The sequence below is a fragment of the Schistocerca serialis genome, unplaced genomic scaffold (genome assembly GCF_023864345.2).
Source record: "Schistocerca serialis cubense isolate TAMUIC-IGC-003099 unplaced genomic scaffold, iqSchSeri2.2 HiC_scaffold_897, whole genome shotgun sequence".
In the NCBI taxonomy this organism is placed as follows: domain Eukaryota; kingdom Metazoa; phylum Arthropoda; class Insecta; order Orthoptera; family Acrididae; genus Schistocerca; species Schistocerca serialis.
In genome coordinates, this window is record NW_026048515.1 from 972,715 (window position 1) to 997,559 (window position 24,845).

Genomic DNA, 24,845 nt, shown 5'->3' on the forward strand with positions numbered 1-24,845 from the left:
GATGAGGTGTACAGTATTATGAAGAAGAGAGGTCAAGAAAAGCAGTTTGTGTTACATACCCTATGTAAAATTTGATGTTTTTTTTTTAGGATGAAAGCTGTCTCTTCATGATTTGCAGCGAGAAGTCTGTAGCACTATCTACGGAATTTACATAACGAAAAAAGATTTATGTGTATATGATATACAGAAGCAATAAGTGTTGAATGTAAATAATTGTTTAGTATTTTGAAGAAGTTTAATTTATAAGCCTGCACATTCGAGAATAAGTCATTCCCCTACTGCTTCATACTTTTGTACATCTAAATTCCGTTCTGGGAAAACTACGTTGAGAAATTTTTATTGTGCTTGCTAGCGTTTTGTAGAAAATTCACTCGGTGTTCAAACCGTGTCGGTTTTATCAGACACTCGAGATTTCGAAAATGCTCTCCATCTTCATTGTCATGAGATTTAGCTTCATAGTCCCTACAGGAGAAATTCTTTAACAGGATATGTAATATACACGGATTCAAGAACGGTTGTTTGTAGTAGTCTAATCTTGTTTTTGCGCCGTTATTCCGCGTCTTTCTTCTAGTTTCCGTAAGTGGAGATCTTTCAGTGTCCCTATTACACTCTCTAGCCAGTTAAATCGGTGACCATTCGTGCTTCTCTTCTTAGTAGACTGTTAATGGTCCCTGCTAGAGTCGACACGGATATCTCGCAATAGAGCAGTGCAGTCTCTGCTCCACTTCTAGCTAGGATAGAGTGAACTACGGATTTCAAAGCGTTACACGAAATAATGTTTCATACCGGTAATCTTAAGCTTGGGATGAAGCTGAAATTAACGATAAATCCTTGAACTAAATGGCATACTGATCAAATGGTTATCGAGTTCTAAATTTTCTTCTCACTCGTTACATAGTTCACAAAATGATCTAGCAGGATACCTTTGCTAATGGGAAATTTTAATACAGATGTGTAAAAGCGTTAAAGATTCATGATGTTATACATGCATGCCACGTAATTTTATTATTTGATTTTGTTTCACACCAATTATTTTAAACCAAAATATTCGAAAACTAGGACAACAGTTTCGTTACTTGTGTTCACGGCAGTGTTCTCTATTTGCGAATAAAATAAAAATTTGTACTATTTGGAAAATGAGACTCGTAACGTTTGTTGTTAAATTTTGATAAGACTAATTACACACATTTCAGCTCTATTTATGGTATAAAAGAACCTGTTCTGTAGTCTACATTAATACCGAAATAAAATAAGCTCATAGGCTACATGTTTGAGGTCAGAAGGCTGAACTGGAAAACCCATGTCCTAGACTTGCTGATGAGTCTTAGCTCATATACATTTTTCAGCAAACATTATTATGATTATGATGAGATTAATTCAGTTTTGCATATCACTAATTAATTATCGATTCATTTTGTAGACAAAAATAGACGTATGGTGATAGGAGTTTCAGAACCCAGAAGCACGAGATAAAAATTATATCTGGTATTAGCTCTGGAACAACTATTTTAAACTTTCATTAATATTTTTGGCCTGTAGCTCCATAATATTTTGTACAAAGTAATTCATTCGGTAGTACTACATTTCAATAAAATGTGCGTCTTTGATTTTGAATGCAGTAATAACCACTCTAAACTTGTGATGACTAGCGATATTGATGTATGAATGTTACACAAACACACATAGAAAGCATGCATGCCTTTTCTTTCACAGTCATTCTTGGTACCTGGGGATGTGACTGAACAATGAAAATTTCAAGAACAGGGTGATTTGCAAAAAAAGTAGATGAAGCGATTAAATATGTAGAAGCATACAAAATACAGAGCATTACAGAGCTTCACCAACAAACTTTGTTGAGCATTAGTTCACACCAGAGCATTTTTGGTGATAAACATTCATTTTAACCCGTCATGTACGAGTTATACGCATGTGATATCTGCAATATTTTAGTAACGAGTAACAATAAATTTACGCAAACTATAATCTATACAGAGTTTGTCCGGATTTATAACCTTGTTCTTAATCTACAGAAACAATTTAGAAGACAATCTGAGCAGCTCTCTTAGATTGCTGCTGACTGATGTTGTCATTTACCGTCATGTAATGTCATCAGATGACCAAAATGAATTGCAAAATGATTTAGACAAGGTAACTGTAAGGTGCAAAACAGAAAATTGACTCTAAAATGAAAATGTGAAGTCATTCGCATGAGCACTAAAAGGAATCCGCTAAATTTCGGTTGCACGATAAATCACACAGATTTAAAGGCTGTAAACTCGACTAAACTACGAATAACGTAAGTTAGAACGATAAAATAGATAATGTTGTGGGTAAAGCAAACCAAAGATTGCGATTTGTTGTCAGAACACTTAAGAAAATGCAACAGTTCTGCTAAAGCGTAGAGTAAACTACTCTACACCTGTGCGCCCCCATCTGAAGTTTGCTGTGCGGTTTGGGATCCTCATCAGATAGGACTGACGAAAGGACATCGAAACAGTTCAAAAAAGGACAGTTCGTTTTGTATTATCGCGAAATATGGAAGAGAGTGCCACGGATATGATACACGAATTGGAGTGGCAATCATTAGAATAAAGGTGTTTTAATTTGCTGCAGAATCTTCTTGTGGAATTTCAATCAGTCACTTTCTTCTCGGAGGATGATAATTTCTTATTGGCGCCAGCTACATAGAGAGAAATTATCATCATAATAAAATAAGAGAAATCAGAGCTCGTAAGCAAAGATTTAAATGTTCGCTTTTCTCGCTCGCTGTTCGAGAGTGGAACGGTAGAGAAGTAGCTCTAAGGTCGTTCGCCCTTCCAGGCACTTAATTGTAATTTGCAGCCGTGTGGTTCTAGGCGCTTCAGTCTGGAATCGCGTGACCGCTACGGTCGCAGGTTCGAATCCTGCCTCGGGCATGGATGTGTGTGATGTCCTTAGGTTAGTTAGGTTTAAGTAGTTCTAAGTTCTAGGGGACTGATGACCACAGATGTTAAGTCCCATAGTGCTCAGAGCCATTTTTTTTTTTTTTTTTAATTTGCAGAGTAATCATGTAGATGTAGATGTAGATGCATCCATCCACTCGAAACCACTGTGAAGTCGTGCCACGTATTAGCTTTCCATTTCGTTCGTTCCAGTTCCATTCGCGTAAGGTGCACAGAAAGAATGACTGCTTAAGAGGCTCTGTGTAGTTTAATGTTGTCTTCGCAGTATCTACAGGAGCAATACCCAGGAATTTGTAGTACATTTCTAGATTTTTCACTTTATACTGTTTCTTTCAAACCTGCCAGTACAAGTTTTTCAGTATTTCTGTGTCACTCTGAGTCAGACAAATCTCTGACCATTCGTAGTTCCCTTTTCTGTGAATATTCAATATCCCCTGTTTGTCCTGTTTGGTACGAGTCCCACAGACTTTAATAGTATTCTAGGATGGGTTGCACGAGTGTTTTGTAAACAATGTCATTTGCAGATTGAATGCAGTTCGCTGGTATTCTATTAACGAACTAAAGTGTGGCAACTTCTTTACCTACGACTGAGCCTATGTTAGCATTTAATTTCGACACAAATTGTTACAGACAGGTATCTGTGTAGATGACTGATTCCATCTGTGACTCATTGATACTGCAACCATAGGATAACCCGATTGAGAGTATTTGTGCATCTTTTTCACACAGTAATTCCTTATACAGGGTGATCCCATGATGCTGTTTCAAACTTTCAGAAATAATGGAGAAAGGTACATGTATCAAAATTAGGCGTATGACCCTGGTCCGGAAACGACCGATTCGAAAGTTATAAGCAAAAATCGTTCTGATATCTCAGAAAGTGGAATACATGCACCGGTACTGACGATGCTTAGATTGTAGGGTAGGCAACTTTCAGAGGTGGTAGTATGGACTAAAACAAGAAAAGAATGTCTAGTAAACATGGGATCTAAAACATATGTAGCTTAAGATCTATGAGCACTTCGCTCCTGTGAAACACATCTTTCCTACTGCAAGTTCTTTGGTTTCCACATTTTTGGAGGAGGAAGGATAGACCAAAACAAAAAAAAAAATGTCCTGTAAAAATGGCTCTTAAAATGTATACCTTAAGAGTTATGGGCACTTGTTCAGTAGAAGGGATTAGCAGATTAGCGAAGATGAGCAAGTGCTCATAGCTCTTAAGGCACGAACAACGGAACCCATGTTTACTGGAAATTTACTTGTTTTGTTTCATTCTATCGCGTTAGTAATTCCGCACCCTACAGTGTTCGCAATAACAGTACCGATACATGTATTCCACAGTCAGATGTCACAAATTTTTGCGGTCTCTTGATGCATGTACCCCTCTCCACCATCGCTGGAAGTTTGTAAAATCGTCACGGAGTAACCATGTAGATAATTGCAGTATCCTCAAAAAGTCTGATGCTACTCCTTCTTACGCGAGACATACGCTATATTTTCATAAAAGGACGGACATCGAATGTGAATATCGTGTGACTAGGGCCTCCCGTGGGGTAGACCGTTCGCCGGGTGCAAGTCTTTCGATTTGACGCCTCTTCGGCGATTTAGGGATGAAATGATGATGATTGGAACAACACAACACCCAGTCACTGAGTGGAGAAAATCTCCGACCCAGCCGGGAATTGAACCTGGGCATTTAGGATTGACATTCTGTCGTGCTGACCACTCAGCTACCAGGGGCGGACTGAACGTACATTCAGTTGCCATTTTTGAATGAGATACCCGCTACGTATGCTTCCTTGTGAGCAGAATGTAGATGGCCTCACTGCCATTTGCTTTGTGCGGTTGCGCTGAACTCAAATCATTTGTATATCCGAGCGTGTAATGCACTTTGTGCCAATCTGCCGTTTGTTACTTGTCGCTTTCGTGGTGTTACAGTTTTAATCTGCAGCTTTGTAATTTCCTAAACACTTTTCGATAGCTCTCTTTTTTCACAAATAGTTGGAAAATGTTCTAAACGTAATATCGACATACTTCCGCTCCCTTATGTAATGTTTACGAGCGAAGGAAGTACAACATCATCGTGCCGGTAAATGTCGGCTTCATATCCGGCGTAGTTCTCAATTACTGGCATGTCTGTCTCATTGCCTTCCTCTTTCCAGTGACTGTCCATTCCTCCCTAAAGAAACAGAAGGAAATACTTCAAAACAAATGATTTCTTAAATATTCGATCAATTATGAACCCAAGGTTATTAACCATACAGGTAAATACTCGTATCTTGGGCTATCGTCGCTCGTCAAGACTACCTCGATATCTTGGATAGTTTGTGAAATACCTGTCTCCTAGCCGAGGGCGCTTTTGTTGCCAGAGTTGTAATAGCGTTGACAATTCTGTTTAATCCTCCCCTGCCACCATTAGCAAGTTTACAAATTCTGGCATATCGGGATTTTGAATACAAAGTTTTCCCTTTAACTCTGGGTGCTATTGTGACATCAGAAACATCATATTCGCCAAAGAATGTACCAACTATTCTCACTGACAAGGGCCTGCCACTGATATATAATATGTGAGACATAGTTACTACAACTTGAAAAAAATATATTTCTGCTGCTGTTTCTCTGTTTTGTTTATTTCAGTGCAGTAGGGTACTCTGCTTGCCTCTGGAAGAACACTAACGATTGTGTAACTGACGCTAAGCGTGTGTTGTAGATTTATGAGTATACACCGTCCGTCCAAAAAAGTTCCGACACTAACCTTATTCCAGGTGTACAAACATCTTGGCAACCGGACCTAACAATTGTAAACAACAGAAGTGCATTCGACCAGTCAGTTGTGAGCAGGTAGTGTTAAGTAGTGGACGTACGAACCTAGCATGTCAGTGATGTTGTGTCACACATCGCAATGGAGCGACGAACTGAACATCTCTTAAACTGAAACTTTCCTGGCAGATTACAACTATGTGCCGGACCGAGACTCGAACTCGGGACCTTTGTCTATCACGGACAAGTGCTCTACCATCTGACCTACCCAAGCACGACTCATGCCCCGTCCTCACAGCTTCAATTCCGCCAATACCTCGTCTCCTACTTTCCAAACTTCACAGAAGCTCTTCTGCGAACCTAGCAGAAGTAGCACTCCTGGAAGAAAGGATATTGCGGAGACATGGCTTAGCCACAGCCTGGGGGATGTTTCCAGAATGAGATTTTTCACTCTGCAGCGGAGCGTACGCTGTTATGAAACTTTCATGGCAGATTAAAACTGTGTGCCCGACCGAGACTCGAACTCGGGACCTATGTCTATCGCGGGCAAGTGCTCTACCACCTGAGCTACCCAAGCACGACACACGCGCCGTCCTCACAGCTTTACTTCCGCCAGTACCTCGTCTCTTACTTTCCAAACTTCACAGAAGCTCTTCTGCGAACCTAGCAGAACTAGCACTCCTGGAAGAAAGGATATTCCGGAGACATGGCTTAGCCACAGCCTCGGGTATGTTTCCAGAATGAGATTTTCACTCTGCAGCGGAGTGTACGCTGTTATAAAACTTTCCTGGCGGATTAAAACTGTGTGCCGGACCGAAACTCGAACTCGGGACCTTTGCCTTTTGCGGGCAAGTGCTATACCATCTGAGCTACCCAAGCACGACTCACAGCTTTACTTCTGCCAGAAGGCTAGGTTCAAAGAAGAGCTTCTGTGGAGTTTGAAAAGTAGGAGACGAGGTACTGGCGGAAGTAACGCTGTGAGGAAGGGGCGTGAGTCGTCAAGTCTCGGTCCGACACACAATTTTAATCTGACAGGGAAGTTTCATAACAGCGTACACTCCACTTCAGAGTGAAAATCTCAATCTCTTAAATTGTTCAAGGCAGTCTCTAGAATGTTTTCAAGTAGACAAAAAATTATGCAAGTTGGCACCCACACCTTCACTCTCAGCAAATAACGACACCTAGCCTGTCTTGGGTGAAATCCGAAATGCGTTCTGTTCTTTTCTGGAAAAGATCATCACAGGTGACGAGACTTGGTGTTACCAAAATGATCCTACCATTAAATGACAAACTGCAGAATGGGTCTCTGATGGTTCGCCAAGACCGAAGAATGTGCCAATGTGACGTATGAGTTGAATATCATCCCAGAGATGGACTTTCCTGACAGTTTCACATGGATGTTTTATGCGTTGTACTCAAGCTAGGGAGGGGGGGAGGGAGGAGGTGGGGGGGGGGGCGGGATTAGCCGAGCGATCTGAGGCGCTGCAGTCATGGACTGTGCAGCTGGTCCCGGCGGAGGTTCGAGTCCTCTTTCGGGCATGGGTGTGTGTGTTTGTCCTTAGGATAATTTAGGTTAAGTAGTGTGCAGGCTTAGGGACTGATGACCTTAGCAGTTAACTCCCATAAGATTTCACACACATTTGAACATTTTTTTGAGGGGGGGGGAGACTTTATAGAATACCTGAAGCATTAAAACTACCATCTTAACTTTCATCTGTTTTTTTATTACTTCGGTCTCGAAAGATTTTGGACTGATGCGGGTTTATGTAAGACTCCAGAAGTGTTGAGATGTGTGAAATGATTAGAACGTAAGAGTTTTCATTGCCCTTCTGCATATTTAAATCCAACGGCTTGTAGCAGTGGTAACACCGGTTCCCATCAGACCACCAAAATTAAGCGTTGTCGGGATTGGCCATGACTTGGATGGGTCACCGTTCGGGATGCCGAGAGCTGTTTGCAAGCGGGATGCACTCAGCCCTTGTGAGGCAAATTGAGGAGCTAATTGACCGAGAAGTAGCGGCACCGGTAACGAAAACTGACAAAGGTTGGGAGAGTGGTGTGCTGACCACATGCTCCTCCCTCCCCTTTCCCCGGATCGGCATCCGGTGACACCTAAGGGGTGAGTATGACACGGCGGCCGGTCGGTACCTTTGGGCCTTCAAGGCCTGTTCGGACGGTGTTTGTTTTTGTTTGTTTATGCGTATTTAAGATACTTGCATTTGTTTCCCTATGATACTATCTCAGTTCTACGGGCCTAATTGTGTACCTCTTTACAAAATTTTTTCTCTCTTCATTGTACAAATAGTCAATGGAAGAGTAACTTGTTATTTTTATTACTATTATTATTATTACATATAAATCTGTCAGAAGGCAGGTTGCAGCTGAACTTTGCGTTTTCTTAAGGTTTGGTAGAATACTTCTTGCCTCTCTCATATCTGTCAAGATTCTGTATCGCCTTATAACTCTGCTTCTTTTCCCTTCTAAGTTTGTACCAATCAGATTTTTGTTTTGTTTTTAAATATCCAATATGGTTTCTCTTCTAGTATACATCACGAGAGTTTAGCCTTTCGTACCGTAGGTATATGAGGAATGCTTTTAAGATCTCTTCCCAAAGAAGGAACATAACCTATACCTCTCCCACAAAGACAGCATTCATGGGTAGGGACCGAACGATTGCCAGCATGAGTAATCCGCTTTATACTGCGATGAAGTAGGTGTATGGGAATTGCTTCTGAAATCACATCTACCGATCGTGGTCAGCAGCATGAGAATACAGAAGTAGTGGGAGGAAACTGCATTAGAGATCCATTCAGGAGATCGGTAATCCCGCTGGACAAAAGTGTTTCATAATAACGAGGACTTCTACCAGATGCAGAAACTTTAGATTCAGTTAGCATACTTGCGATTCTTGCCACGGACACTGCAATATGCTGTCATAAGGCCCAATATAACAGTACATAAAAAAAACCATAATCATAATAAATGCAATGGAAGCTCAGTATATTTCTAAAGTAGAACATTGATCCAATGGAGTTATTTTGGAGACTCTGAACGGAACAGCATTTCTAACAGCTGTGCTTCTTTTATTCAACTGCGAGGTAACGCTGTCGTAAAATAGTGGACTCGTGCGTGGGAAAACGCCATTTCACATCTGCCTTCGGCCATCCAGATGTAGCTTTCTTTGCGAAATCAGAGCTTGAGCTTCGTCAATAATGACTTCGTCGTCGACGGAACGTTTCACCCTAACCTTTCTTCCTTCCTTCTTTACTCCGTACTCGTAACCAAAAAAGAAAATAATCGAAGCGTTGGGTATGTGTTGTTATAGAAGGATGCTGATGACTAAACAGATTGATAAGAACTTACGAAGTTCTCCACAGTATTGGCGAGGAAAGGAATATGTAGAAAAGACTAATAAGAAAAAAGGACAGGGTGATAGGATATGAGTTAAAATACCGGCAATAATTTCCGTGGTACTATGGGAATCCATATAGGGTAAAAATTTTAGGGGACGACAGAGATTGGAAGATACTCTAATTGTTTTGTGGTTTTCAGAGCAAAGAGTGGTTCGAGGCAGCTTTCCATGGTATTGTATCTTCTGCAAGTTTCTACACCACGGATAACTGCTGCAAGCTACATCCTTTTGAATCTGCTTACAATGTTGATAACTAGGACTCACTCCAAAATGCGTTGCTTTGCCCGAGGTGTAGATTGGATTGGAACGTAACAGTTTTGTTGTAAGTAGGCGAAGCCAACGAATGTGACATTAAAAAAGAAAACTGGTTGGGTAACAGAATGATCTGTAGCTGTGCCCGAGATCTAGTTAGGTTGAACGGTGACAATTTGGTTGTGAGCTGGCGAAGAAAACGAATATGATGCTACAAAAATCTGTTGTGATGACAGACTGACGTGTAGCTTAGTCCAGTTGAAAAAATCGCCAATCACATCACGTTATAGCCGCCATATTGTTTACAGCGTTTGTCGCATGTTTCCTATGTCACTGGTCAAAGCCGGCGACTCGCACTGAACATCCCTCTATATCCCAATTTCTTTCCCAATGTGTACTTAGTTTCCCTCGCTGCTCGCTCCGTGTACGGACTGAAGAACATTGGGGTTAAACTACAATCCTCTTGTCACTCCCTTCTCAGTGACTGCTTCCCTTTCATGTCCTCCGACACCTATAACTGCAGTCTGGTTTCTGTACAAGTAGTAAATAATATTTCACTTCCTACGCCTCACCGGCCCCACAATTAAAATTCGAAAGAGCACAGTCTAGTTAAAATTTTCAAAAGCCTCCAAATCTACAATTGCCATAAATGTTGGTTTGCCTTTATTCAACTCGTCTTGTAAGATTAGTCATAGTACCAAAACTGCCTCGCATGTTTCTAATTTCTCTGGAATCCAAGCTGCTCTTCCCCAAGGGTGTCTTCCATCAGTTTTTCCGTTCTTCTACAAATAATTCGTGTCTTAATTTTGCAATACTGACTTATTAAACTGGTGGTCCGGTCGTACTCACGCCTGTGGTAACTTGCCCTCTTCGGGATTCGAATTATTACACTCTTCTTCCAATCTGAGGGTATTTCGCTTGTCGATTATGGATGGATGGATTGATGGGGTTAAAGGGACCATACTACGAGGTCGTCGGTCGCTTGATCTTTTGTGTGTCAGGTCAGAAATAGTCCCCAGAGAGAAAGGACACAAAAGACCAATCCCAATGGACTCGACTGTATCCGAGAATCAATTGAACTGAGAGAGAGAAACAAGCAGAAGTGGGAGAGGGGAAAGAGAGCGAAGGTGGGGGAATTGCCCTGCCCAGAAGCAACCAGATGCCCTCGGCAAACTTGATGCGACCGGAGGCACGTCCTCTGTGTAGGTGTTATACTGACTAGGAGAGGTCCCCAGCAATGGGATCAACTTTCTGAAATCGTCTCCACGGTGGTGTAGGCTAAGGTGCCGGGTATCACACCCTGCGGCCATTCACCCTGGTGGTCCCTCGTTTAAGAACAAACGACAAAAAAAAAAGAAATCCGGAATTTTACGCGATGTTCTACAGCTTTATAAAAAGGATGTTTAACAGAATGGTTGAGCTGTGAAGCAATTAAGGAACAAGCCTAACATACAAAATATTGCGGGTACGAATCTTGTTACGTGCGTTGGAATTATTCATTTTTAAATTTTAATCGAAATAACTCTGGTCATTATTTTTATTCCATTACTTGGAATAAATGTAATTTTTTAATTTCTATACTTTATCACATTATTTTAATCACTGTGTTAACTTGTTCAGTTGCTCTCATTTTTTCTTCCTATCATTCAAAAATGGTCCAAATGGCTCTAAGCGCTATGGGACTTTACATCTGAGGTCATCAGTCCCCTAGACTTAGAACTGCTAACCTAACTAACCTATGGACATCACACACAGCCATGCCCGAAGCAGGATTCGAACCTGCGAACGTAGCAGCAGCGCAGTTCCGGACTGAAGAGCCTAGAACCGCTCGGCCGCAGCGGCCAGCTTCCTATCATTCATTTTTCGCTTGGAATCTTTATGGATGTGAATTTGATTCTTCTTATTTTACCTATCATAGCATTTAAACATTTGAAACTGTCGGCATATCGGTTGAAACACATAACGAAATACTCTATTTGTATTGAATGTGCAGTAGCGTGAAAATTTATTTTTCTTATTTTTTTTATTTTTTTACAAGACGTAGAATTTTTTGGATGGCATTGTCAAACAGACATTTAAAACATAAATCCCTATAGCGCTGTGGACAAAGGTATGCAGATGAGGGTTTAATTGAAAGAAATTGTACATAAAATGTAATTCAAGCAAAATGAGAAACTAAAAATTTTTGGTAAGGTGTTGTGGGACCAAACTGCTGAGGTCATCGGTCCCTAAGCTTACGCACTACTTAATCTAACTTAAACTAACTTACGCTAAGGACAACACACACACCCATGCCTGAGGGAGGACTAGAACCTCCGACGAGGCAACCGCGCGGGCCGTGACTTCAGCTTAGATCTCCATATAGACGATTTCAAAATGAATGCAACAATGTAGTCAAAAACATAGACGATGAAAGAGAAGAGATTAAATAGAAGTTAATACACAATTATTAAAGATTATATACAAAGATTCCAAGTCGAAAATGAATTGTAGGAAGAAAACATGAGAGCAAATTAAAAAATTAATACGGTGATGAAACTGATGTCACTAAGGAATACAAATGCAGAGAAATATATTTGACCCAAATTACAGAATAAAAATAATGAGGGAAGTCATTCCAATAAATATTTAAAAATAAAAAAATTCAAAGCACCTAACAAGATTTGAATCCAAAATCTTTTGCATGTGAAGCCAGTACATGTATGAAACTGATTCATGTATGTACAGGGATTTCGGATAGGTGGCGCTTGGTGGGAATGTTAATAGGGCGTGAGGCGTGCAGAGATAGTCCGCGCAGGTGCCGTAACACTGTGTCTCGGATGGCGCAGTGGTAAACGCGCGTGCCTACTAAGCAGAAGATCCTGTGTTCGAACCCCAGTCCGGTACAGATTTTCACTCGTCGCCACAGATTCCGCGAAATACCCCGATGCAGCCGACATCAGTAATCCCTTTCCTTTCTCCCTCCCCCGCACTTCCACCTTCAGTTTGCATGTAATGAAGTCGGTACCTTACTCATTACACCGTGCAGCAAGTCTGTTAAACATTTCTTCTTTAAAGCTGCAGAGGCTCACCCAAAGTACCCAAACTTTTTTTGTCGATTAATTACAAACGAAGGGCCACCAGGATGAATAGCTTGTAGGTGTGGTAACTGAGACTTCAGCCTAGATCTCCATATAGACGATTTCAAAAAGTCGACCCAATCACTGAGGACATCGCCTTGTGAGGTAAGAGGGCCGGGATAGGAGTGGAATGGCCGGTCGTGGTGGCCGAGCGGTTCTAGGCACTTCAGTCCGGAACCGCGCGACTGCTACGGTCGCAGGTTCGAATCCTGCCTCGGGCATGGATGTGTGTGATGTCCTTAGGATAGTTAGGTTTAAGTAGTTCTAAGTTCTAGGGGACTGATGACCTCAGATGTTGAGTCCCATAGTGCTCAGAGCCATTTGAACCATTTTTAGGAGTGGAATGGAGAAGGGCGGCGTTAAACCAGTCGAAGACTGATGACAAGAAAAGAAAAGTATCACAATTACGCGAAAAGGGGACGTCCACAGTGCCGCTACTGTGAAACAGTTCGCAATTAGAGCCACGCGGGGTGGTGTGGCTGATGGATTACACTCGTCTCCCGTTTCTCCTGCGCTTCTCGCAACCTGTCGTCACCGAGACCTGTTGCTGCCATCCATCATCCGCACTCCATTTTTGTCGCCGGATGTATGACTGACAACCATATAATAGCTACGCTGAGTTTCATCTTTCAGTATTTTCTCACGGCATGTAATTTTGCTCCAGACACAGTCGCAGATGCTCTCCCCTCGTTTTGTGGGGAAAGTAATAATGAAACGTAGCATATAATGTTCTATAAAACACAGAGCATCGACTATATTACCATGGATGTTTGCAAAACAGACTATGAACCTGTTATTACGTGTTGCTCTTCCGGAAGCATGCACACAAATTAAATTGTCACTGATACGTAGCTACCATCCATCACCCTCCCTTCGTATTTTGTTTGGCTGCGATATGAAAGTCTGCTCACGTGAGACGGACCCGACAGGATAAAAGTAGTCATGGAGTATTGTGTTGTCAGAAGAGAAGCAGTAACAGCAGAATTGTTCGGTCAGGAAAGCTCACAAGGGGAGGCCACAACGTTTGGTATGCGGATTTACTCTAAATTTCGCGCACTCGTACTACTGCATGAGGATAACAAAATGTGTAAGCAGTAGCGCGTACTTCTCAAGCGTTATCGAGAAAATCGCAAGATAATTTCGATCGTCAAATATATACCTACGCGTGGCCATTTTTACCATCACGCGGCGGCAGACGAATGGTTAGCATTCAAGCCCCGTAATCGCTCGATCGAGTCCCGTTCGTCAGTTTTTTTTTTATTTTCACCACAGTCTTTTTTTTTTACTATTTGTATTGCAATTGATATAATGGGAAAAATACGTGTAATCGGATGAACTTTTATTAATTTTACAATGTTATTTGGCAGTCTACAAATTTTAATTATCACAAATAATATAATATTCGTAACTATCGACTAGTAAACGACCAAACACATAAAGTGATACTGAAAATGTATGCTTGTCCGTGTCATCAAAATTGTTCGTATTTAATCGAAAGAGAACGAAAAATTGCTTCTCGTGAAGACGCTATTAAAATACACTCGATACTGCATGACCAATTATCAGCGCCGATATTTGAGGAAATGCTGCGTTATGCATGGTTTGCTTCCAAATTATCGGCTGAAAGAGAGGTTTCTGAAAATGTTAACGAGGTTTGTTTTTCCACGGAAAATCTCAAAAGACATTGCGTATACGGAGACATAGCATTTATTCAATGCAGCTGGTGCCTTTTAACTTTATGTTTTCCCCGTTTTTAAGAAAAATAACATCGTGCAACTTGTACTCGTAATGTCGAAGGCGACGATTAATCGTACATCTTTCGAAAGCCGTATGTGCTGGTCAAAACTTGGAGGTAACAAGTCGTTTCGGGCTCCTTCTAGGTATAAGGGATTTCTCAAATCACGGACAAGCATACATTTTCAGTATCACTTCATGCGTTTGGTCGTTTACTAGTCGGTAGTTATGAATATTATATTATTTGTGATAATAAAAATTTGTAGACTTCCAAATAACATTGTAGGATTGGATTGGATTGTTTGGGGGAGGAGACCAGACAGCGAGGTCATCGGTCTCATCGGATTAGGGAAGGATGGGGAAGGAACTCGGCCGTGCCCTTTGAACGGAACCATCCCGGCATTTGCCTGGAGCGATTTAGGGAAATCACGGAAAACCTAAATCAGGATGGTCGGACGCGGGATTGAACCGTCGTCCTCCCGAACGCGAGTCCAGTGTGCTAGCCACTGCGCCACCTCGCTCGGTCAAATAACATTATAAATTTAATAAATGTTCATCCGATTACTCGTATTTTTCCCATTATATCAATTGTAATATGAATAGTAAAGGAAATGACTGTTTTGAAAATAAAACAAAAGACGAACGGGACTCGATCCAGCGATTCAGCGATTACGGGGCTTGAACGCTAACCAATCGGCTGACGCCGCTTCGTGGTAAAAATGGTCTTGCACAGGTATATATTTGACGACCGAAATTATCTTGCAATTTTCTCAATAACGCTTGAGAAGTATGCGCTACTGCTTACACATTTTGTTGTCCTAATGGAGGACTACGAGTGTACCAAGTTTGAAGTAAATCCGCGTTCCAAACGTCGTGGCTTCCCCTTGTCAGTCACTTCAAATTGAGGTACAAATCCACAAGGGCTACTTAAAATATTTTAAAGCTGTCCGAGTCGACCTTTGGTGATTTTATTGTGAAGTGGAAACGCGGAGGAACAATCATAGTTAAACCGAGACCCGGCAACAAGGGACAAGCATTGCTGGAAGTAGTTGAAAAATGGCATGTCAGCAAAGGAAATCACTCGTGAGTACCAAAATGTTACCAGCAGTCCTGATAGTGCTATAACTGTGATTAGGGACTTAAAAACAATGGGTACAACGGTAGAGCAGCTCTTCATAAGCCAGGTATTTCTGTAGCCAATGCGAAGTGACGCTTGAGGTGGTGTAAAGGGTGATGGCACTGGACAGTGGATAACTGGAAACAAATGATTTGGAGTGATGAAAGGTGATATGTCTTTCGGCAGTCCGATGGAAGGAGAACGTTACATGTCATTATGCGTTGTGCCAATAGTGGAGTGCGAATATGGCGTTACAGTATAGGGGTGTTTTCCGTGGTTGGGAAGTGGTCCCCCTGTTGCGCCTAATAAAACGCTTAACACAGAAGGATATGAACACATTTTACAATATTGTGTACGTCATAGAGTAGATCTACAGTTCATGGCCAGTGATTATTTGCGTCGGCATGACGATGCATCCTGTCATGAAGCTGCATCAGTGATGCAATGGTTTGTGGAAAATAACACTCCTGAAATGTATGGCCAGCCCTGAGACCGACCTGAACCCTGTGGAACGCTTTTGGGACGAATTAGACCGTAGACTTCTCTCCAGACCCTAGCGTCCAACATGACCACCTTCTCTGGCTTCGGAGAATGGGTTGCCATTTCTCCACAGACATTCAGGTATCTCATTCAAAATGTCCACATCAGATATCATGCCGTCATAAAGGCGAAGGGTGGAGACACTTCATACTGATGTATACTAACAGGTGTCCAGGATACTACCGATCAGATAGATTTGTTTTTGGAGGGGCCCGCCCTGAGCAAAACACAATTTTATCTTTTCCTCTATTTACCAGACATGTTTCGCTGAAGTTTCAGCATCATCAGTGGACTTTTAGTTTCTTTGTTTTTACCACGTGCCATGGCTTCCCTGGGTTTTAATGTTTTTATTGCTCTTGTTTTCTTTCACAGTTTGTCAGTTTTTCTGATTTCCCCATTTTCTTCACTGTGAAGATCTGCACAATGTAACTTTCACTGTCACTATTTGCAAACTTTACTCCACAGTGAAGGTAATGTGGAAACCACAAAAGATGGCAAACTCTGGACGAGAACAAGTGCAATCAAAAAATAAGAACCCAGAAAAACCACAGCATGTGCGAACAAGAAGGAAAATAAAAGTTCTCTGATGTACCTGGAACTTCAGCGAAACATGTCTGGAAAATAAAATAAAAGATAACATTGTGTTTTGGCAACGCAGATCCCTCCACAGACAAATCAGTTTGTAAGCAAAGATGGTCAGAAGAGCTTCAGCTTCAAGATAATTATTTGACAATTTCTTTTCCGGTTTGATTCAGTACCACTTCATTAATCTGACGATGCACCTATCTAATCTTTGCGATCTTCTATAGTACCACATTTAAAAAGCTTCTACTCTCTTTTTTTTTCTCGAGCTGCTTCCATCTTTGCCTGTCTGAACTGCTTATCATCCACGTTTTACTTCCACGCAAACCTGCACTCCAGACAACTACCTTCAGAAAAGATTTGTTAACACTTTAGTTTACAATACGTATCAACAACTTTCTTTTTTTCATAAATGTTTTCTGTGGAATAAGCTGCCATCATTCTACGAGGTTTGGAACTTTAATAGTGGCAACTATTTACTTCAGCTCGTACAAAATAGATACGTTTCAAAGTTTTACTAACCTTCAGAGTAGTCACTAGCATTGTGTGTAGCCCGTTGCCAGCGATGTGGAAGTCGTAGGATACTCTTAGCAGTGCCAGTTGTTTTGACAGTTCGAGCGGCACGGTCTATTGCCCGATGAATTTGTAGCAGTTCTAAAGCGAATGCCGCGAAGTGTTTCCTTCAGTTTAGAAATCGAGTTGAACTCACGAGGGCTCAAGTCAGGAGAGTGCAGTAGGTGGTATAGCACTTAGCAGCTCCATCAGTCAAACAAATCAATCAGTCAAGCACGTGCAGTGCAAGCTGTTACTGATTTGTTTGACTGATGGGGCTGCTAAGTGCTATACCACCTACTGCAAAAAAAAAAATGGTTCAGATGGCTCTGAGCACTATGGGACTTAACATCTATGGTCATCAGTCCCCTAGAACTTAGAACTACTTAAACCTAACTAACCTAAGGACAGCACACAACACTCAGCCATCACGAGGCAGAGAAAATCCCTGACCCCGCCGGGAATCGAACCCGGGAACCCGGGCGTGGGGAAGCGAGAACGCTACCGCACGACCACGAGATGCGGGCCCACCTACTGCACTCCCATGACGTAAGCCCTCGTGAGTTCAACTCGATTTCTAAACTGAAGGAAACACTTCACGGTATTCGCTTCAGAACTGCTACAAATTCGTCGGGCAATAGACCGCGCCGCTCGAACTGTCAAAACAACTGGCGCTGCTAAGAGTATCCTACGACTTCCACATCGCTGGCAACGGGCTATACACAATGCTAGTGACTACTCTGAAGGTCAGTAAAACTTTGAAACGTATCTATTTTGTACGAGCTGTAAATAAATAATTGCCACTATTAAAGTTCCAAACCTCATATATCCTCTCTACTTCGGCCGTCATCAGAAATTTTGTTGTTCAGGTAACGAAATTCTTCTACTACTTTTACTGTCTCATTTCGTAATTTAAATTCAACATAATCTCATTTAAAGGGAGACGATTGCGAAATTAAAATACTTTGAAAAAACTTGTAAAGTCCAAAGTTTTCGAGACAATGTAACTTAACTTGGCACAGTTGTTAAGAAATGTTATATGCGTGCACACGTAAGTTTCACACTTATTAACATAGAATACTTTCAATTATAAACAATGGAAGTTTGTAAGGTGGGTACAAATGTTCCATTTTTGAAAAATGTATCAGGACTAATGTAATGTATTTTTGAAAGTTTTATATTCCATTATCACAAATATCTGTGTGACAGATTTTCGATATCTTCTTTTGCTATCTTTTTACATCTCTTCAAATATCGGTGAAAAAAATTTACCGAGTTTTAGGGGTTTTCTCTTACATAAAGGCCTTACTATTGTATTAAACAAAAATTCCTTCCACAGAATTTTTCACTATAGTATTGTAACCTCCCCACCGTAATTTTAAAAGAAAGAAAATTGACAATACTTAATAGAAATGTGGGAGCCAAGTGTAACCTCCCCACAAAAATTTTAAAAGAAAATAACGATACTAATTAGAAATGCTGATGGACATGGCTCTATGCGTAACCTGCCCACAATCAAATGTACTGACAATGGCAACAAATGTGAAATTCGCAATCTGACTCAATTATAAATCCTTCAAAAAATTAAAGTCCATTCAGTGACAAGAAAATTCAATTAAACCGAAATATCGGTTTTTGGCCCTGTGTAAAAACAATCAGAATTAAAGTCTTACCTCAGAATAAATGGATGTCACATATCTGCTCTTGTTGTTGCGCACCACTTGGAGGAACTACATTGCAAATAATAATATTCTCCTTTTTTTTTGTAATTCTACTGAAATTTTTCTTCAAAAACAAGTGGAATGAAATGGGAAGTGCAACGAGATCTTTAGTTCAAAAAAATTAAACTTTTGAAAAAATGCTTTTGAAATAAAAAATTATTATTGAGAGACTTGTTGGAGAATAATTACAATAAATAAAATTTTTCATTATCTAATGATTATATTAATTAACAGTATACCTTATTCCTCATCTTGACCATTGTTGCCGACCGCCTACATCACACAACCGCACTGGGCTGCTACTACTGACCGACCGCTCTGCATGACGACTACAGACTGAGTACTGCTCTCAACTAGACAGAGCTACAGACTCGTAACGACTGACTGACTGCTACTCTGCATAGCGACAACTAACTCGCAAAGACTACTACTGACTGAGAACCGCTCGCAACACTCGCGCGGTCAAGCGCATACTCTCTGGTCACAGATGCTACAATGCCTCGCCATCGCTGCTGCGTTACATACGTGTTTCATAACCCTCCACTCGGGGGGCAAAAATTTGGCAGCGATGGTGAGTCATTTGGACTTGCCAAGCGCGGCAAAATTTTTCTTTAATTAACAAAATCCTACAACTTACAGAATATTTAAATGTTGTGCACACGCACTAAGTACAAAATATATCAGACTAAGACAAAATGTGAGTACAAAACATAGTAGCAAATCAGAAAAGTATATACAAATTATTTGACAGATAAAGTGCACAGGCACTGAAAAAATTCTTTAGCATATTCAGAACAAATAAACAGACTGGCAAGAATAATTAGATGTAGTACATAAAGTAAATGTTGTGCACACGCACTAAGTACAAAATATATCAGACAAAGACAAAATGTGAGTACAAAACATAGTAGCAAATCAGAAAAGTATATACAAATTATTTGACAGATAACAAAGTGCACAGGCACTGAAAAAATTCTTTAGCATATTCAGAACAAATAAACAGACTGGCAAAAAATATTATGTTGACAAGTGTACATGCACTGAAAAATGTCTTTAGCATTTTCACAACAAATAAACATAATGGCAAAAAAAAAATTCATGTCCAAAGTGCACATGCACTGAAAAATGTCTTTAGTATTTTCACAACAAATAAACATAATGGCAAACATCATGTCGACCAGTGACATAAGTGTACTCACACTGGAGTTTAGCGAATCGAAAAATGTATAACCTATGAACATAAATGATGTTACCAAAAAAAATTTTTTCTTTATGTGACAAGAATCAGGATAGGAAAGGGAAGGATTGCATCATGGTTGTAGCACTTTAGATTGCACACAGCTGCTCTGAAAGTCCATATCTTTCCACAGTAGTACAACACCAAGTGACACAACTTGAAGTTCTTTTCCCATCAGAATTTATCAGTGTAGCCAAGACACTGAACTGTCGTAGTAATGTTCCATGTTTTCATTTTGGCAGTACATTAGGTACACCAAACAGTGGGACCATAATAATGTCTTCATCGCTCATGGTGGTGGACAGCATGTCGTGTCAACACCACACTCTTACAAGGCACACCAACGTAGAATTAGTGCAAAACCAAATATAGTGCTCCATGATCACTGGGATAAACAGGACAAATGGACATTGCAGTAATTCAGGGTAGTCAGCTTATGAGGTGAAGGACATCAAGTCACATAATATTGACAATTACAGTCTTCATTGATAGTTCGTGGCATTCATAGCCCAGTTATTGAACATTTCTGTACCAAGTATGTAGTATTACAGAAAAATGTTCATTAATTGTTTTACATAGAATCAGTAGCCTTCTTTTCCTGGTTACAAAATATTATGAAATAATCGCATTCTTTTCAGTTACAGAGTATAATTAAGAATCATTAACCTTCTCCTAATTACAGTTAATTAATCATTTGTCATTCCAATCTATTAAGAATCATTAGCCTTCTTCTAATTACAAAGCATTATTAAACAATCACATTTATTTCCAATTACAAAGTATGAACATTGAAAACAAGAGTTAATTAATGGCATAATTAATAACAATTTCGTTGATTGACATTAATTATTGGCACTCAGTGGCCATCAAGTATTGAATAGAATAAAACATAGTTCATCATTCAGTATTATTCAGATCATTACAAAGTCATTATTAAAAATCAGTTAATTACAGTCAAATCATTAGTAATCACAGGCATTACAATAAACAGTGGCAGTTATTAGCTAGTGACAAAGCATTATTTTGAATATAGTCTCATTAAGAGGTCATTACTCGAGTGACGTGCTATTCAGAGTTGATCAGTATTATTCAGAATTATCATAAACTAGTGACATTATGTGGGACTGGTAATACATTTTTTTGGTAGCAATGCATTGCGTTGGGATCGATAATTAATTGCTGAGGCATAATACTTTTTGCTTTTGACCTATTGCTGCAAATGAGGATAGGTAACGTCATTCGTCATGAGTCAGCTGTAGCAAGATTATGTAACAAGGCAGTACATGTGATCACATTTATAAATGATAAACACAAATGGGTAAAAAATATAAAAATGCAAGTACTAGAACAGGTATAATAAGTAACAGGTTTAGTAAGTGTCATGAAAAACTTCTCCTGGAAAAAATACAAAAACGGATTATTGACCTGAAAGAAGAAACGCACACTATGCTGAAAAGTAGTAAACTTCGAATTAACAAGTAGTGAAATGTGTATAAAATGTGTTCCATAGCTGTCCTTTCCAAAACTTTCCGTCATCCTACTATGCAATGTAACACCTGCTGTCAAAGCAAACCGCAACAAATACTTAAATAACTACGTGGCATAAAGAAAAAAAAAACTTCATTATCCATATCATCATAACTTCACCATTATCATCACCTGTAGAGAAAAACTTCATTATTCATAATACCATTTCCTTCATCATTATTCATCAGTATTCACTATCATCTGCAAAAAATCACTTCATTACTCATTACCTAACTATTCCTTATCTCTAGCATATTTCATCACTAAAAATAAGATGTGTAGTTCTCTCTGACAGCCTGCATCAATCACCTTGTATTCTGAAAGAAAAAATTAGTTAAGACTGCTATTCTGTGATGAGTATAGTATAGTCTTGTTAATGCTTGTTAATCCTGATCCCTTTACTCTTCCTCATAAAGTTATTGCATCTCCTTTCGTTTATTCCGTAGGTGAAATTCCCATTTATGTTAAATTTATTTCTTAGAATCATCATTCCTTTCTGAAATTGATGAACAAAGATTAATGTCTTGCATTTAAATCCTATACCCACTAAATAATGACTGGTTTATGGTGACACAATTAACCATACAGCATAACATGACAGAAAACGTAATATGTCCAAGACATTGACAGTGTTCGGATGCGAAAAAATGTACACAGAATAATACAATGCAGTAGCAAAAAAAATGTGAAACAGTCACGATGTTGAGATGTCATAAGGCAAAAAAAAAAAATGTCAAAGTCGACTGGTGTGTGTTATATCTTAACTATTTCATAGTGCATACAAACAAAACTGGAGTACAGTCATATACACAAAAAAATGGAAAATATGCACGGTCTGATGTGTAACGACAAGAAGAGCGACCTGCTAACCTTACCTTGCCGGGCACTTGCCAAGAAAAAAATACGATAATCATCAATAAGTAGTCACATAAATATAATTGCAGAAATAGTCGTAAATGTGTAAATTCATCTGGAAGAATATGCACGGTCTGATGTGTAACGACAAGAAGAGCGACCTGCTAACCTTACCTTGCCGGGCACTTGCCAAGAAAAAAAAATACGATAATCATCGATAAGTAGTCACATAAATATAATTGCAGAAATAGTCGTAAATGTGTAAATTCATCTGGAAAAATATGCACGGTCTGATGTGTGACGACAAGAAAAGCGACCTGCTAACCTTACCTTGCCGGGCACTTGCCAAGAAAAAAAATACGATAATCATCAATAATTAGTCAGGTGAATTAATTGCATTAGTAAATGGCATCATAGTGTGTTGAATCATACAGTGGTTTCACTCAATAAACGGTTTAATGTTTGAGATATGGTGATTGCCTTTCGATTTTCTGGTTCTCAAAGTTTCGACGTGTACAACATTGGGGTGAGGGATGCTGCGAATCCGATACGGACCTGCGTATAGAAGTTCAAATTTACTGCACTTACCTTTTAATTTGCTGGATAAATAGTGTGTACGTACTAATATCTTCTGTCCAACGTGAAAGTCGCGGCGTGTACAAACCTGTTTTTGCTGTCTTCTCCGGCGCTCTGCGGCACGTTTGATGTTGTTCAGCGCAATGTCAATTATTTCGTGGTGTCGTAGGCGACGAATTTTGGGGAATTCTATTAATTCTTTAATTTTGTTCGGTGGTTCAACGTTTTTCAGTATAACAGTCGGAGATAGCATAGTGGATTCATTTGGAATGGAATTAATTACATCTTGGAATGAGAGTATGTGTGTATCCCAATCAATATGTCTTTTGTGGCAGTATATTCTGCACAGCTTACCAATTTCCTTCATTAATCTTTCACAAGGGTTCGAAGAAGCGTGGTACTTGGATATATAGATCGGAGAAATGTTTCTAGCTCGTAACATGCGTGTCCATATACTACTACGAAATTGTGATCCATTGTCGGAAATTCCTTTCATTACATGCCCTACATGAGATAGAAAATGTTTTATAAATGCATTTGAAACAGTTTTAGCAGTAGCTTTGCGTAATGGAGTGAAAGTAACAAATGTTGAAGTGAGTTCAACAGCGACAAAGATGTAGCAAAAACATGGTAGTGAGGTCGGACATGTTCTTTTGTGTTCCGATTCTACTTTGTTACTATCCGTAATAGTTTGCACGTGTCAAAATTAATCATTTGCTGAAAAACATTTGTTTGTGTTTTGTGAGTGTCGTAAATTGGTAGTGACAGCAGAAGACAACACAGCTGACGGACAGAAGCATTAGCTCGTGCAGCTGACCAAAGCATGTGAAAGAAAAAAAAAAAAGAATACTATGTCTCGTAATGACGACGAAATGAAATTTTCAAATGCAACTTGTTGAATGTACATGACGCTGAAATTTGCTTTGCAGAAGTTGGTTGCGATGTCTTGCTGATTGTTGCCGAGAGAACGCGATAGTGCGTCTGCTATAACATTTTGTGTGCCGGGAATATGAACAATCGTAAAATTAACTTCTTGTAAATATAGTTTCCATCTACTTAATCTGTCGTGAGTAAATTTAGCTGAAAGCAAAAAATTGTATAGCTCTATGGTCTGTGTAAACGGTGGTATGTCTGCCATAAAGAAAGTGCCGAAATCTCGTAAAAGCCCAGACAACGCATAATGTTTCCAATTCTGTAACAGAGTAATTTCGCTCAGCAGGTGACAGAATGCGGCTTGCAAATGCGATGTTTTTGATTACTATTGAACCATCTTCTTCAATTTCCTGGAAAATGTGTACGCCTAAAGCGGTGTTAGAACTGTCGGTGGCAATGGAAAAATTTCTAGTAAGATGTGGGTGCGATAATAGTGGAGCATTCAACAAAGCATGCTTCAAATAACATTCTCGTGATCAAAATTCTGCTTGTCAAAAGTAATGTTTGCGTTACTGTAGTATGCAATCTGTGCTGTATCTGGTTAAATTCTATCGTACGTGTTATTATTTACGGGAGAATGTTGTGGCATATCCACTGTATGAACTGTTCTGTTATTTCATACTGACGTGTTACGCTATGGATGACATCTATTGTCTGGATCATTCATGATAATGTGTTGTTGCTAATGTTCTTGCTGCTGAAAAGATCGACTGTTATTAAATGTACGCTGAAAATTGTGCTCATCATTTTTACGTCTGTCATGATAGTAATTTCTATACGGCGCATAGCGATGCGAGTTGAAATAGTGTGTTGTCTGTACGTAGTTATTTCTTTGCTGCCATGCGTTACTATTTGTTGGGGCTGGGACTATACGTGCACGCGGCGAAACATTAAAGTTTGGTTGACCTTGTAGACTGCATTGTTGGTTACGTATGCTAAGCGGTTGACTTTCATGCTATTGTGGTGAAAAACATCTATTGTTACCA